At 44.0% G+C, this 17564-nt stretch overlaps 1 long non-coding RNA gene across 1 annotated transcript; it reads left to right on the top strand.

The window, feature by feature from the left end:
* Positions 1-383: 383 nt before the first annotated feature.
* On the top strand, positions 384-12454 carry LOC141085255 (uncharacterized). Its single transcript, XR_012231251.1, has 3 exons — positions 384-832; positions 978-1019; positions 11109-12454. It is a non-coding gene; the product is annotated as an uncharacterized lncRNA (long non-coding RNA).
* Positions 12455-17564: the final 5110 nt, after the last annotated feature.

Genomic DNA, 17564 nt, shown 5'->3' with positions numbered 1-17564 from the left:
TGTGCATTCAGTGCATATATGGGTGTGACCGCCCTCTTTCTGAGCTGGGAAAGCCATCCAGTCTGGCCTAAGCTGTTACTAGTGGTTCAGCCGCTCGACCCTTATTCACATTCACGCCACTTGGCAAGTGAAAAGGTTTTAAATACTAGAGTAGGACTGTCCCACAAGGGTTGCCGTGACGTGGCGGGATGGCTTGTACATTATTTTGATCAAAATTATGTTTACTAAATAACCTTATTACTATTATTACCTTTATGCATTATTTGCAGTATACATTTTTTACTTTTTAGGTCAGGATATTTGTGTTTTTTGCTTTTCGTTTTCTCTGGTTAATGGTCATGTGTTAATATGCACTTACATTGTGCATACACATTAACTTACTTGTCTCAGTTCAGATTTGTTTTTTGTTTTTTATTTTTTTTTATATATATATATAAATACCTGTCTGTGTTCATCAGCTCATGAAATACATTTTCATTTGGCCAGCTTGCTTTTTCTGAAATTGCTTGCGCCCCCGATGACCAATGTGTGAAAATTTTGCACGGGCCAAGCTAGTATTTATTAATTATGAGACATCTCATCCTTCCTTGTTTCATCACATTTTATTATTGCTTCATTTAAGGACATGTTGCACAATGAAATAATGAACAGATATGTAATGATGTATGCAAATATTACGGATCTGGTCCTATAAATGGCACAACGGAGAACTCTGTTCAACAGTACATAGACGACCATCCCAGAATTGTGATATTATAACAAGTCACTTGCAGTCTCCAATCTACAGAAGACATGGGCTTCCTGACACTTTCTGTAGTCTTCTTGATGGCAGGTGAGTCTTATTTCACATCTGTACTTCATTAGCTGTTATTTATCTGATCCGTGAATAATATATATATATATAATTACACAGACAAAAATAATAGTTGCAAAATAGTAATCATCATAATAATAAAAGCTTTTTAATCTCATTACAGTGTTACAGTGGCAGACCGACTGTTACAGTATAAAGAAAACAGGTGAGCAGAATTTTCAATTGTTAAGGAAAAGATACAGTGGGAAAAAAGTATTTAGTCAGCCACCAATTGTGCAAGTTCTCCCACTTAAAAAGATGAGAGAGGCCTGTAATTGACATCATAGGTAGACCACAACTATGAGAATCAAAATGAGAAAACAAATCCAGAAAATCACCTTGTCTGATTTGGCAAGATTTATTTTTCTAATTATGGTGGAAAATAAGTATTTGGTCATTAGCAAAAGTTAATCTCAATATTTTGTTATATATCCTTTGTTGGCAATGACAGAGGTCAAACGTTTCCTGTAAGTCTTCACAAGGTTGGCACACACTGTTAGTGGTATGTTGTCCCATTCCTTCATACAGATCTCCTCTAGAGCAGTGATGTTTTGGGCCTGTCGCTGGGCAGCACGGACTTTCAAATCCCTCCAAAGGTTTTCTATGGAGTTGAGATCTGGAGAGTCCTGGTCAGGGGCGGACACTGACAGCTTGGGGCCCCTGTGCAAGAAATGTGTCTGGGCTCCCTTCCTTTCATGGCGGCAAAGCTAATATATATATATATATATATACACTCACTGGCCACTTTATTAGGTACACCATGCTAGTAACGGGTTGGACCCCCTTTTGCCTTCAGAACTGCCTCAATTCTTCGTGGCAGAGATTCAACAAGGTGCTGGAAGCATTCCTCAGAGATTTTGGACCATATTGACATGATGGCATCACACAGTTGGCGCAGATTTGTTGGCTGCACATCCCTGATGCGAATCTCCCGTTCCACCACATCCCAAAGATGCTCTATTGGATTGAGATCTGGTGACTGAGGAGGCCATTTGAGTACAGTAAACTCATTGTCATGTTCAAGAAACCAATCTGAGATGATTCGAGCTTTATGACATGGCGCATTATCCTGCTGAAAGTAGCCATCAGATGTTGGGTACATTGTGGTCATAAAGGGATGGACATGGTCAGCAACAATACTCAGGTAGGCTGTGGCGTTGCAACGATGCTCAATTGGTACCAAGGGGCCCAAAGAGTGCCCAGAAAAAATTCCCCACACCATGACACCACCACCACCAGCCTGAACCGTTGATACAAGGCAGGATGGATCCCTGCTTTCATGTTGTTTACGCCAAATTCTGACCCTACCATCCGAATGTCGCAGCAGAAATCGAGACTCATCAGACCAGGCAACGTTTTTCCAATCTTCTACTGTCCAATTTCGATGAGCTTGTGCAAATTGTAGCCTCAGTTTCCTGTTCTTAGCTGAGAGGAGTGGTACCCAGTGTGGTCTTCTGCTGCTGTAGCCCATCTGCCTCAAAGTTCGACGCACTGTGCGTTCAGAGATGCTCTTCTGCCTACCTTGGTTGTAACGGGTGGCAATTTGAGTCACTGTTGCCTTTCTATCAGCTCGAACCAGTATGCCCATTCTCCTCTGACCTCTGGCATCAACAAGGCATTTCCGGCCACAGAACTGCCGCTCACTGGATTTTTTTTCTTTTTCGGACCATTCTCTGTAAACCCTAGAGATGGTTGTGCGTGAAAATCCCAGTAGATCAGCAGTTTCTGAAATACTCAGACCAGCCCTTCTGGCACCAACAATCATGCCACGTTCAAAGGCACTCAAATCACCTTTCTTCCCCATACTGATGCTCGGTTTGAACTGCAGGAGATTGTCTTGACCATGTCTACATGCCTAAATGCACTGAGTTGCCGCCATGTGATTGGCTGATTAGAAATTAAGTCTTAACACACAGTTGGACAGGTGTACCTAATAAAGTGGCCAGTGAGTGTGTGTATATATATATATATATATATATATATATATTGTATACACTGCTCAACGGCTCCAAAAAAATAAAGGGAACACTTAAACACCATCTAACTCCAAGTCAATCACACCTCATATTAATTTTAATTTACAATAATCATTTTTATGTTTTATTGCTCTCAATGCATTACATGTGTAATGAATAAATTTTGGCAACTGGAATTTGTCATTCAGTGATATATAGGATGTGTTCCCTTTATTTTTTTTTTAGCAGTATGTATATATCTATATATTTAGATATACAGTGTATATATATATATATATATACAGTGTGTATATATATATATATATATATATATATATATATATATATATATATATATATACACAGTATATATATATATAGGCACACACACACATAGATGTATATATATTACATGGTCTCCTATATTATGTATATTACCATCCCTTATTATACAGCGCTCTCTCATGTTATGTACAGTCCCTTACATATTGGATTATACGGTATAGAGTCCTGGTTTTTATTACATACCATCCTGTCTTGTTAGCTGTATAATGCAATGATGGCTGATGGAGCATGGGAAAGCTTCTTTTTTAATGGAGGAGCTTATGGACTGGTCGCTCCTCCATCAGCAGTCATTTTATATCTAAAAAGAGAGGGGACTATGTAATAAAAGAGGGCACTGTGAATAACAAAATTAACAAGAATACACTATGTAAGAGACAGCACAGTACATAACAGCAGAGGAAGCTATATAATAAGGGACGGCACCATATATAACTAGAGAGGACGGTACGTAATAAGGGACGGTGTTATACATAATAAAAGATGAAACAATGTAACTAAGGATGGTGTTATACAGAATTAGTGAGTACACTATATGCTAAGGGTCTGTGTTATCTATTTATATAATTGCCTTAAATTGTCTGTCATCCACTTCCGTCTGGATGTCCTCGAATCCCACTATCCACCGCACCGCCCCGGAAGTACGCCGACTGCCATATTGGAATACCCAAGTGATAGGTATTCCAATATGGCACCCGCTGGTGGTACCAGGCCCTTCCACAGTACCACCAGCGGGACACCTCTGGAACCCCCACACCGCTGGACCCGCCGCCGGACCCCGCCGCCGCCAGGACCCCCCGCCGCCGCCGGACCCACCGCCAGGACCCCCCGCCGCTGCTGGACCGACCGCCGGACCCCCCGCCGCTGCTGGATCCACTGCCGGACCCACCACTGCCTGCCCACCCGCCTCCGTGCAGTCACAGCCGGCAGGAAAGACCGCGGCTTGCGGCCTGTGCTGGAGATGGGGTGCGGCCACCCTCTGGTGGCGCCACACACCATCTCCAGCACAGGCCGCAAAACACCGTCTTTCCTGCCGGCTGTGACTGCACAGAGGTGGGTGGGCCGCCACCCCCAGCGCAACTCCCAGCGCCACAAAGCTGCCCCCATCGTGATGTCACTGCCCTCCCGATGTGATAGCATTGGGCCCACATCTAGTACATAATGATAATAATGTCTTCCTCCACCTCTCCCTGTTCCTATGTCCATTATAAGTGTTTTCTTCCCATCGCAATCCCCCACACCTCTCATTGTCCTCCTTCCCCCCGCATCCCATTATTGTCCTCTCCCCCACCCCATCATTGCCCATTCCACAACCTCCATCATTTCCTCCTCTCCCACCACCCCCATTATTGCCCTTTCCACTACCACCATCATTGTCCTTTCCGCCACCACCATCATTGCATTCTCCCCCACCACCCCATCATTGTCCTTTCCACCACCACCATCATTGCATTCTACCCCACCACCCCATCATTGTTCTTTCCACCACCTCCATCATTTCGTCCCCCTCCACCCCATTATTGCCCTTCCCACCACCTCCATCATTGCCTTCTCCCCCACTATCCCCATCCTTGCCCATTCCACTAAGTCCATCATCTTCTCCTCCCCCACAATCCTCATCCTTGCCCATTCCACCACTTCCATCATTTCCTCCTCCCCCACCATCCCCATCATTGCCCTCTCCATCACCCCATCATTCTCTTTTCCCCATTACCCCATCATTGCCATCTCCTCCACCTACACACAGACATACACAACACCATTCACCTCTCTGCACATTCCCCTACAGTGCTGCGCATGCACACACACACACCACCACTCATCTCCACACACATACAACACACATACTGTACTTACAGAAAACACACACACAACTTCTCTCACCTCTCTGCAGGTTTCCCCGCAGCTGAAGCATCACCATCACTGGCAACTTCCTCTCTCTGGCACAGCCGGCCGCTGAGTGATTACATCATCCAGCTCTTTGGTCTTCATTGTAGTGGAGTTAGGAGTGTGACTGAGGTTGTGCACAGGTGTCTTTTACACAGATAACAAGTTCAAACAGGTGTCATTACTACAGGTAATGAGTGGAGGACAGAGGAGCCTCTTAAAGAAGGCGTTACAGTTCTGTGAGATCCTGAATTCTTGCATGGTTTTAGGTGACCAAATACTTATTTTCCACCATAATTTGCAAAATAAATCTTGCCAAATGAGACAAGGTGATTTTCTGGATTTGCTTTCTTATTTTGTCTCTCTTGTGATCTACCTATGATGTCAATTAAAGGCCTCTCTCATCTTTTTAAGTGGGAGAACATGCACAATTGGTGGCTGACTAAATACTTTTTTTTCCCACTGTATGTAAATAGAGAGTGAGAAAAAAGGGGAAAAAAGAGATGCTGCAAAAAAGAATGGGAGAGGGCAGAGGGGTTGAAAAGAGAGAAAGTTATGAGGGGTTACTGCAAAAGAAGGAAAGAGAAGACTGCTGTAAATTCAAAATGCAATCAGAGATAAATAGAGAGCAGAAAGCTGCTGCCATGAGAATGAAGGAGAGAACAGAAAGCTGTTTCAAAGTAAGAGAATAAGAAAGAGGAGAGAACAGCTGTTTAGGAAAAAAGGAGAAAGCTGCTAAAATGACAAGAGAAAGGGGAGACCTGCTGTGAAAAAAGGGCAGGAAAAAGGGGAGAGCTGCTGCAAAAGGAAAGAGCATGAGAAAGGGGAGTGCTGCTGTAAAAGGAAAGGTCAAGAAAAGGGGAGAGGTGCTATAAAAGTAAAGGGCAGGGAAAATGGGAGAGCTGGTGCAAAAGGAAAGGACAAAGGAGAAAGAGGAGAGCTTCTGCAAAAGGAAAGGGCAAGAGAAAGGGGAGAGTGTCATGGTCCAGTCCGGAGTTTATCTTCTGCTGTCTTCACTCCGGACTGGTCATGCGGGGGTTAATCTCCTCAGCCTCGTTCTGGAGCTAGCTGGGCTATTTAAATCCCTCAAAGCCTGCTGACCAGTGTTAGTGATAGCTCAAGCTTGCAGTTTAGAGCCGCTGACCCTTGTACCCTGGTGATCCTCCTGCCTTTGACTGATATTCACGTGTATGACCCGGACTGATTTCTGACCCCGTCTCTTGGTATTCGTCTCTGCTGTTACGTTCCCTCTCTGGCATCTGACTCCCTGGCTTGTACCCCGACCACGTATTTCGTCTCACGTTTTGGACCCCGTGCTCATGTTCTGGCTTTCTGACTCTCGGCTTTGGTATTTTGACTACGTGTTTTGCTGCTCCTTCTGGTACGTCTGCTCCTGCTAGTTTCTGACTCGGTTCGTCTGACTATTCTCTCTCGTTACCTGTGGCACTTGTGCTGTTGCTCAGGGTTGCTGCTCTTAGTGTATAACCTCTCTTCCCTCACCAGCTCCCCCTGGTGGAGGTTTCACTACAGAGAGCTGCTGCAAAAGGAAAGGGCTAGAGAAAGGGGAGAGCTACTGCAAAAGGACAAAGGAGAAAGGCAAGAGCTGCTAAAAAAGGAAAGGGCAGGAGAAAGGGGAGAGCTACTGCAAAAGGAGAAAGGCGAGAGCTGCTGCAAAAGGAAAGGGCTAGAGAAAGGGGAGAGCTACTGCAAAAGGACAAAGGAGAAAGGGGTGAGCCACTGCAAAAGGAAAGGGCAGGAGAAAGGGGAGAGCTACTGCAAAAGGACAAAGGAGAAAGGCGAGAGCTGCTAAAAAAGGAAAGGACAGGAGAAGGGTGAGCCACTGCAAAAGGAAAGGGCAGGAAAAAGGGGAGAGCTACTGCAAAAGGACAAAGGAGAAAGGCGAGAGCTGCTAAAAAAGGAAAGGACAGGAGAAGGGTGAGCCACTGCAAAAGGAAAGGGCAGGAAAAAGGGGACAGCTACTGCAAAAGGACAAAGGAGAAAGAGTAGAGATACTGCAAAAGGAAAGAGCAAAATAAAGAGGAGAGCAGCTGCTGAAAGATAAAGGACAAAGGAGAGAGCTGGTGCAAAAGAAAAGGACAGGAAAAAGGGGAGAGCTGCTGCAGAAAGAGAACAGAGAAAGGGGAGAGCTGCTATAAAATGTGAGTGAAGGAGAAAGGGGATGTCATGACACCTAAGATGTCACTGGTGCTGCCTATCGGGGGCACTTGCATAAATCTAGGGAGTGCAGAAACAAGGCACGCCAAGCTCAAGGACCTTAAACTAATGCAGTTCAGGACCTGGCACTGAGCAGTCACTTCACCAGGGGGCGGAGCCACCGCATGTGAATGCAGGGACACTGACCACACAGGGTGCAGTCAAGGCAAAGCGTTTCGGCTGCATTTGGCCTTTATAATTAAAAACGATACAGGAGTGTCAGGGATTCGTGGGAATCCTGTGGATATTTAGTGAGGCACGTCTCAGTATTGTCACTTTCACAAAAGTATGGGGCGTTAAAAGAGGAAAATCCCCAATGGTAAATAAGCCAGGGGACTTTAAGTTGAGTGCCTAGTTTATTTTTATTACTTCATGGTGTGGGACCCTATTACGGCACCTTCCTTAGTAGTTAGTGCACACGGTTCTCTACTCACACAGGGTGCAGAGCACAAACAGAAAACGTAGTCAAGGAGAGCCGAGGGTCAAAGCCAGGAGGGAGCAATGTACCGAAGGATAAGACACAGAGTAAACAGGGACAAGCCATGAGTTCTGATTACCAGGAGAGACAGAGCAGTACAAAGCAGAATGCAAAGGCAGCAGTCAGGGAACAGAACCAAGTCATACACAGCAAGACACACAAGCACAGAGGCACAACGTAAACCTGGGTCAGCAACCACAAGCCGAGTATACAGACGTGTCACCGACACACAATCCAGGAACTGCCAACGCTAAATGGCCACCCCAGAACCAAAGAGGTGGACTAAAATTAACCCTGACCTGACCAGGATGGAGGCAGCACCATCCTGTCCAGAGTCATGACAGGGGACAGCTTCTGCAGAAAAAGGAAAAGAGAACAATAGAGAGGAGAAAACTGCTGCATAGAGAGAGAGCTGCTAAAAATGACCAGAGACTTGGAAGAGCTGCTGCAATTGTAGAGAAGGAGAAAGTGGAGAGTTGCTGTAAAAGGAGAGTGCAGGAGAAAGGGAAGAACTGCTGCACAACATTAGGAAGAGAGAGGGAAAAGCTACTGCAAAGCTAAGAAAAGAGAGAGCTGCTATATAAAGAGTATAGTGAACGCTGCTAGAAATGACAAGAGAAAGGGGAGAGCTGCTGCACAACATTAGGAAGAGAGAGGGAAAAGCTACTGCAAAGATAAGAAAAGAGAGAGCTGCTATATAAAGAATATAGAGAACGCTGCTAGAAATGACAAGAGAAGGGGGAGAGCTGCTGCACAACATTAGGAAGAGAGAGGGAAAAGCTACTGCAAAGCTAAGAAAAGAGAGAGCTGCTATATAAAGAGTATAGTGAACGCTGCTAGAAATGACAAGAGAAAGGGGAGAGCTGCTGCCCAACATTAGGAAGAGAGAGGGAAAAGCTACTGCAAAGCTAAGAAAAGAGAGAGCTGCTATATAAAGAGTATAGTGAACGCTGCTAGAAATGACAAGAGAAAGGGGAGAGCTACTGCACAACATTAGGAAGAGAGAGGGAAAAGCTACTGCAAAGATAAGAAAAGAGAGAGCTGCTATATAAAGAATATAGAGAACGCTGCTAGAAATGACAAGAGAAGGGGGAGAGCTGCTGCCCAACATTAGGAAGAGAGAGGGAAAAGCTACTGCAAAGATAAGAAAAGAGAGAGCTGCTATATAAAGAGTATAGTGAACGCTGCTAGAAATGACAAGAGAAAGGGGAGAGCTGCTGCCCAACATTAGGAAGAGAGAGGGAAAAGCTACTGCAAAGATAAGAAAAGAGAGAGCTGCTATATAAAGAATATAGAGAACGCTGCTAGAAATGACAAGAGAAGGGGGAGAGCTGCTGCACAACATTAGGAAGAGAGAGGGAAAAGCTACTGCAAAGCTAAGAAAAGAGAGAGCTGCTATATAAAGAGTATAGTGAACGCTGCTAGAAATGACAAGAGAAAGGGGAGAACTGCTGCACAACATTAGGAAGAGAGAGGGAAAAGCTACTGCAAAGCTAAGAAAAGAGAGAGCTGCTATATAAAGAGTATAGTGAACGCTGCTAGAAATGACAAGAGAAAGGGGAGAGCTGCTGCCCAACATTAGGAAGAGAGAGGGAAAAGCTACTGCAAAGCTAAGAAAAGAGAGAGCTGCTATATAAAGAGTATAGTGAACGCTGCTAGAAATGACAAGAGAAAGGGGAGAGCTACTGCACAACATTAGGAAGAGAGAGGGAAAAGCTACTGCAAAGATAAGAAAAGAGAGAGCTGCTATATAAAGAATATAGAGAACGCTGCTAGAAATGACAAGAGAAGGGGGAGAGCTGCTGCCCAACATTAGGAAGAGAGAGGGAAAAGCTACTGCAAAGATAAGAAAAGAGAGAGCTGCTATATAAAGAGTATAGTGAACGCTGCTAGAAATGACAAGAGAAAGGGGAGAGCTGCTGCCCAACATTAGGAAGAGAGAGGGAAAAGCTACTGCAAAGATAAGAAAAGAGAGAGCTGCTATATAAAGAATATAGAGAACGCTGCTAGAAATGACAAGAGAAGGGGAAGAACTGCTGCACAACATTAGGAAGAGAGAGGGAAAAGCTACTGCAAAGCTAAGAAAAGAGAGAGCTGCTATATAAAGAGTATAGTGAACGCTGCTAGAAATGACAAGAGAAAGGGGAGAGCTGCTGCCCAACATTAGGAAGAGAGAGGGAAAAGCTACTGCAAAGATAAGAAAAGAGAGAGCTGCTATATAAAGAATATAGAGAACGCTGCTAGAAATGACAAGAGAAAGGGGAGAGCTGCTGCCCAACATTAGGAAGAGAGAGGGAAAAGCTACTGCAAAGCTAAGAAAAGAGAGAGCTGCTATATAAAGAGTATAGTGAACGCTGCTAGAAATGACAAGAGAAAGGGGAGAGCTGCTGCACAACATTAGGAAGAGAGAGGGAAAAGCTACTGCAAAGCTAAGAAAAGAGAGAGCTGCTATATAAAGAATATAGAGAACGCTGCTAGAAATGACAAGAGAAGGGGAAGAACTGCTGCACAACATTAGGAAGAGAGAGGGAAAAGCTACTGCAAAGCTAAGAAAAGAGAGAGCTGCTATATAAAGAATATAGAGAACGCTGCTAGAAATGACAAGAGAAAGGGGAGAGCTGCTGCCCAAACTTAGAAATAGGGACGAGCTGCTGTAAAGATAGAGAACGAGAAAGGAGAAACCTGCTGCAAAGTGACAGAAATGAGGAAGCTGCTAGAAATGATGCGAGGGGAGGGCTGCTGCAAAACTCCTCCAGTGGCCACTGTGGCATGAGAACTTCCTCTGAGGCCATGAGCCGACTGTAAAAAAGTGGCTGTGATCAGGATCCTTTATTAATGACTGGTTTACACGGCACAATCATGGCTGTTAAATGACTGCCGATTGACCAGAATTCTATATGCACAGAATGATCATTAATAGTTCTGTGCACATGAACCGTCATTGTTCTTGGCAGCTCATCTGCTGTTTACACACGACGATGTGCTGTGGATAACAATAATTGTAAAGCTGGCTTACAAAATAGTTGCACTAGACAAATTATGGTTTTACCAGCCTGTTTAGTTGGGCCAATAATCTGGAGTGAGTTTTCTTATGAACTTGCGTTTCCCAATTATCAACCATCCAAATAAGTTCCTGATGAAGCCGATTGACACATTCCGTAAATATACTGATCGTGTGAGGTAAACCCTAATCACATGGGAGACCCAACAAGCTCTAGTTATTTGTTGTTAGTCACTACATATGAACGTGGGAGGTTGCCAATATTCACCCTGCAGTGCTTGTGCCAAAAATGTCAGAAAAAAATTGTAATTGACTAAAGTGGACTTTGTGGTTGGTAACAATTCTTTAACATGAGATTTTCATCTTCTTTGGTTCTAGTTTGCCCTCCAAACACTCATTATGGACTCATTACTGGCTGTGATACAACCTGTAGCAGTCCTTTCTATCAGGGGAAACTCTGTACCTACCATGAATATTATGGCTGTAGATGTGATTCCGGGCTTATCCCATCCCCTGCAGGCTGCGTCAAGCCTGAAGATTGCGAAGGAAAATGTGAAGCTAACATGCACTATGAGCCTAATGCATCCACCTGCCAACCAAACTGTGAAGAAGGACATAGCCCTGATATCTGTGACACTGCTCCTTCATGTGTCTGTGATGACGGCTATATATTTTCTAATTTTAAGTGTGTGAAGAAAGAAGATTGTCCCGTTCCCTTAGAATAGCCACAGCTCCTTTATAGTTCTACAGTACTGGTCCACACGGTGGACATAAATGTTTAGTCCCTTGTTGATTATTGCCATGAAATGTTAGATTAATTTGTTAGTAGCTTCAGCATGTATCTGTATATTATCATATGTGTGAGCATTATAAGGGTATTTGTAAAAGAGCCATGAAGTAGAATAGACCCTCAAAGACGAAGTAGAATAGACCCTAGAAGACCAAGTAGAATAGACCCTAGAACACCATATAGATTAGGCCCTAGAAGACCAAGTAGAATAGACCCTAGAAAGTCAAGTAGAATAGACCTTAGAAGACCAAGTAGAATAGATCCTAGAAGACCAAGTAGAATAGACCCTAGAAAACCTATTCAATACCATGTTAATGACTTTCTATAAAAACCCCTCTTTCTGCCACTCATCTAGGACAGGGTGGATCAGAAATGAATATTTGGGCAATTTTAGATGGAGTTGGCATGAATATTGCCTACAGCGTCGTTGATCACTCTGAATGGTCTACTGACACCAAGTCTTCCCCATTTTCAGTTTAGGAAATTAAGAAGAAGTATAGGAAGAAACCACTTAATCAGTTCAATCCTCCTATGTACATAATCCCACACCATTCATTAAGCAGCCTTGCAGCAAGGTGTGGGCTGTGGTTCCAGGGTATGGTAAATTTTTGCAGAGTTGATAATAAACTAGCACTTGATGACGTCGTAAAATCATTACCTTCTTTGTTTATGCAACATGAAACATAATAGACAATATAAACTTAAAGACTCAGGTTTATCTTGTTTATCTTGTGTGATGTTGAATAAATAAAGAAGATAATGTTTTTACGACGTCCTCGAGTTCTGGTTTATCATCAACCCTGTAACTCTAAGAAGAATCCCTGTTATATTCAGTATGTGGATGATTCTGTCACTTATTTCTGTGATCTCGTCTTATAATCCAGAATTATTCTGATTCCAATCTATGTAACAACAATAAAACAGTAAATATGAAGTGTGATGAAGATGTGGATATTATTGGGTTTACAAAGAAGGAAATGTCCAGATTCTTCTGGTTCATATCCCACTGATAGAGATGATTTGACTTTATTCAAGGCGAAGTGAAACTTCTACAATTAAAAAGACATTTGTAGGAAACGTTTGCACAATTTATGGATAAGTAATCTATCTATTTCCAGTATATACATCCATAAATTGTGTGCAGCAAAACCATGACAAGGTCCTTCTTTTATCTGTTGAAAAACATTGGTGGAGCTCAGCCTTGCTCCTTGCTCCATGCCCAATATCCAGGCATTAGTGGTCATCAGTTATAATATACAGTATATCATCCAGATCAACAATTATATCAACTTAATCATTAACTTGGAAAAAAAAAAGATCCTTACTGAGATCGTCCTCCAGTTCAGGTTAGGGCAAATATTTCTTCACTATCAGTGCACATATCCTGGATGGGAGGAAGAAGGCTCCCGTCCGGGAAAAGAAGACCAATCTGGAGACTATAAAGAGTAAATAAGGACTGACTGAAACCAAAGCTTATAACTGGTGAGTTATTATGTCATCACTTTAGTAATATGTATCATTTACCTGGATGACATCAGACATCATCTCTCTTCTGTCTCTTGAATTGCAAAAATATTAATGTAGATAATATAACGCACCAGTAGAAAAATGCTGCAAATAAATGCAACAGAGTCCAGGCAAGTCTCAAAAAAAAGTTTTAAGTCAATATTCCTAGCGATGGATGGACTTTATAGTGGAAGTTGATTTTTTCTGTAAAAAAAGGCATGCGACTTTTTTTTTGCAGGCCAAAAAAATCGCACTGAAGCATTGATAAATAAAACCATTTTTTTATGTATGAAAATTGGGTGAACTCCATGAAGCATCTAATATTTGTGGCACCCCAGAGTCCGGTTGCCATAGTGACATTGCCTCCCTCTAAGGGGTGATGTCATGCCTGGAGGCAAGAGGGGGGTCCCCATGCCAGGTAACACAGTGTACATGACGATTCCTACTGCAGGTGAGAAAGGGGAACTTCCTTATAAATTCTGGCCAGCAGGTGGGGATAGTGAGTCAGTAAAAAGACAGCTGACAGAGTAAACAAGAGAGTTGCTATGGAAACGGGAGCAGTTGGAGCTCATGACAAGACAGAGACGGTGGGAGTTGGTCTGTGGAGGGGGAAGGTACAGGAGCAGAGACAAGGGCTCTGGGGAGCTAAAATTGCGTATAGCTGACCCCAAAGCGAAGCGCTGATAAAAAAGGACACCAAAGTCCTTGGCTGGGCAAGAGATTTATGCCCTGACAGCCAAATCTGGAGTGCAGGGGACTGCAAGTTCTTTGGCCACACTGAACACTTGAAGGCACGGCAGCAGACCAAGAGCCTGGGGCTAACAGTGAACAAGACAGTGCCTGTGATATAGGCTCACGCTGTCAGCAATACAGGTTAGCAATCATCACGCAGGAGAGGGTCGCAGCTTAGCTACAAGCAGCAGAGACATGAAAAGAGAGCGCAGAAGGAAGGTCCCCAACCACACCTGGCAGGCTGGATCCTCTGAATGCCCCAGGCAAGCTGGACTCAATCCATCATCTGTATGTGGTACCCCAGATTCCATTTACGTTCAAGTAAAAGGTAAAGAAAACTGCACCTCCCTGTGTCCTTCACTTTTCCTCTGCACCCCAAAGTTCACCGCCATATGAACAATTAAATATATTTGCCCTGGGGCCCCGCTCTACCCGTGGGGAGCTGAACCATCTTTGCTGCGTCACCAACAGCCCCAGTGGACCAAAACCGCAGCGTCAGCTGCCCATTGCCGAACACCATGGCTGGCGCCACGACCAAACACCACATAATTGTCCTCTATTTTTAATTACTGGACGCTCAGAGCCACGGACCGGGTCACTGCCACCGTGACATCCCCTTTAAAGAACCTGACCGTCCCGGTACTGAGTAACCTAAGGCTCTGTGGGGTGCTCCAAACTTGGCGTCATGAACAGGATTATCGAGCCTAGCAAAGCTGGGTACTAGGAGCCCGGCAAAGCAGGATACTATGTGCCAGAGACATTATTAAATTGTGTGCTAGAGACTTTAATGAGCTTTCAAATAACCGCCATAACTGCGTCATACAGTGTGTGCGAGCACAGAGGGGTGTGCCATCGTGGGCGGAGCCAGAAAGAGAGCATGACGTGAAGCCCTGCCTGCGCTCTGATGTCAGTGGGCGAAGTGAAGCTGGAGCTGCGCTCTATGGTGAGTGAGTGAAAAGCATGAAGATCCGATTTGGAGACAAGGAGGCGCTCAATCCAGCCTGTCAGAGAGCAGCTGTTGACAACGGTAAAGGTAAACGGAGCTTGGCTGCGGTTCACTGAGGGAGGAAGAAAATGCCCAACTTGGGTGGAGATTCAGCGGCGGTAGCAGCTGCAGCCTCCCTAATGCCGCTATCAATGCCATATATACCAAGAGCGGCCTGGTTACTGCAGTACTCAGGGGAGTTGCACACCCTGAGCGATTTTAAGGAAAGACTATGTAGTTTGTTCAAAATGTACCCCCTGTTTGAGAGTCAAAAAGTCAGTATCCTCATTGGCCAGTTAACTGGTGCGGCCCAGAGGGAAGTAAAGTCCTGGCCGGACACTGATAAAGAAACTGTCAAACAAATCTTGGCCAGACTGAAGGACACTTTTGACACCGCACTGCAGCAGAGAAAAAAATGAGATTCTTTGGATGCAAACAAAGGGTGCAGGGCAGTATACGGGACTATGCCCTTAACCTTCAGGACGCGCTACGGGCCGTAAAGCAGGTTGACCCTGAGAGCATGCAAGATGAAGATAATTGCTAACGGAGCAGTTTATAGAGGGACTCCAGTCTAACAATCAAAGGACACAACTGTGCATAATGGCCCTACAAAATCCTGAACTGGACTTTGCACACTTTAACCCCTTTCTGACATATGACGTACTATCCTGTCCATGGTACCCGGGCCCCTATGACCGGGGACGGGATAGTACGTCATTGAGATCAGCAGCACCCCTAGGGGGGGGCACCGTTGATCGCGGCCGGGTGTCAGCTGATTATCACAGCTGACACCCGGCACTATGTGTTAGTGGTGGTCACGGACCGCCCTCGAAACATTAACCCCGGCACACTGCGATCAAACATGATCGCAGTGTACCGGAGGTTTAGGGAAGCAACAAAAGGGAGGGGGCTCCCTCCGTGCTTCCCTGAGACCCCTGCAGCAGCGCGATGTGCAGCGCTGCTGCGGGGGCCTCCTTCCTTGCAGGTCCCCGAATCCAATATGGCCGCGTGGGCCTTCGGGGGCCTGCAGGGAGGCGGCTTCCTTTGTGCCTGCAGAGAGCAGGCATGAGGAAGCCTGCTTCACTGCCTGTCAGATCGCTGATCTGTCACAGCGCTGTGTGACGTGTCAGATCAGCGATCTGACACAAGACAGTGATGTCCCCCCCGGGAGAAAGTAATAAAGTGTAAAAAAAAAAAAAAAAAAAAAAAAGTGTAAAAATAATTTATAAAAAAATCGCTAAATAAATGTAAAAAAGAAATTCCCTAATAAATTCATTTTTTGGAAATAAAAAAGCCCAAAACAATAAAAGTACACATATTTAGTATCGCCGCTCTATAAAACTGTCCTACTAGTTAACCCCTTTAGTGAATCCCTTAAAAAATAAAAATAAAAAACAAAGCAAAAAATAATGCTTTATCATCATACCGCCGAACAAAAAGTGCAATAACGCACGATCAAAAAGACTGATATAAATAACCATGGTACCGCTGAAAACATCATCTTGTCCCGCCAAAAATGAGCCATGACACAGCATCATCAGCAAAAAAATAAAAAAGTTATAGCTCGCAGAATGAAGTGATGCAAAAATAATTATTTTTTATATAAAATGGTTTATATTGTATAAAAGCGCCAAAACATTAAAAAATGACATAAATGAGGTATCTCTGTAACTGCAACCGACCCGAAGAATAAAAAACTGCCTTATCAATTTTACTGGATGCGGAACGGTGTAAACGCACCCCCAAAAGGAATTCATGAAATGCTGGTTTTTGTTGATTCTGTGACCCAAAAATCAGAATAAAAAGTGATCAAAAATGTCATGTGCCCCAAAATGGTACTAATAAAAATGTCAACTCATCCCGCAAAAAATAAGACCTCACATGACTCTGTGGGCTAAAATACAGAAAAATTATAGCTTTGAAAATGTGGTTATGCAAAAACTATTTTTACAATAAAAGGTGTCTTTTAGCGTGCGACAGCTGCCAAACATAAAAACCCGACATAAATAGTAAATCAAACCCCTCTTTATCACCCCCTTAGTTAGGGAAAAATAAAAAAAATTTAAAAAATGTATTTATTTCCATTTTCCCACTAGGGTTAGGGTTAGGGCTAGGGTTAACGTTAGGGCTAGGGTAAGGGCTGAGATTATGGTTAGGGGTGTGTTGGGGTTTGGGTTGGAGTTAGAATTTGGGGGGTTTCCACTGTTTAGGCATATCACGTGCTCTCCAAACGCAACATGGTGTCTGATCTCAATTCCAGCCAATTCTGCGTTGAAAAAATCAAACGGTGCTCCTTCCATTCCAAGCTCTGTCATGCACCCAAACAGAGGTTTACCCCCAGATTTGGAGTATCAGCCTACTCAGGACAAATTGTACAACAACTTTTGAGGTGCAATTTCTCCTGCTACCCTTGGAAAAATAAAAAAAATGGGGGAAAAATATCATTTTTGTGGAAAAAAATATTTTTTTTATTTTTATGTTTCTACGCTATAAACTTCTGTGAAGCACTTGGGGGTTCAAAGTGCTCACCACACATCTAAATAAGTTCCTTGGGGTGTCTAGTTTCCAACATGGGGTCACTTGTGGGGGGTTTCCACAGTTTTGGCACATCAGGGGCTCTCCAAAGGCAACATGACACCCGCAGACCATTCCATCAAAGTCTGCATTCCAAAACGTCACTACTTCCCTTCCAAGCCCTGACATCTGCCTATACAGTAGTTTTCTCCCACATATGGGACATCAGCATACTCAGGACAAATTGGACAACAACTTTTGGGGTCCAATTTCTCCTCTTACCCTTGGGAAAATAAAATAATTGGGG

Source organism: Dendrobates tinctorius, unplaced genomic scaffold (assembly GCF_039654945.1).
Source record: "Dendrobates tinctorius isolate UK_male_01 unplaced genomic scaffold, ASM3965494v1 ptg000028l, whole genome shotgun sequence".
Classification (NCBI taxonomy): domain Eukaryota; kingdom Metazoa; phylum Chordata; class Amphibia; order Anura; family Dendrobatidae; genus Dendrobates; species Dendrobates tinctorius.
This window is presented reverse-complemented; position numbering and strand designations above follow the sequence as displayed.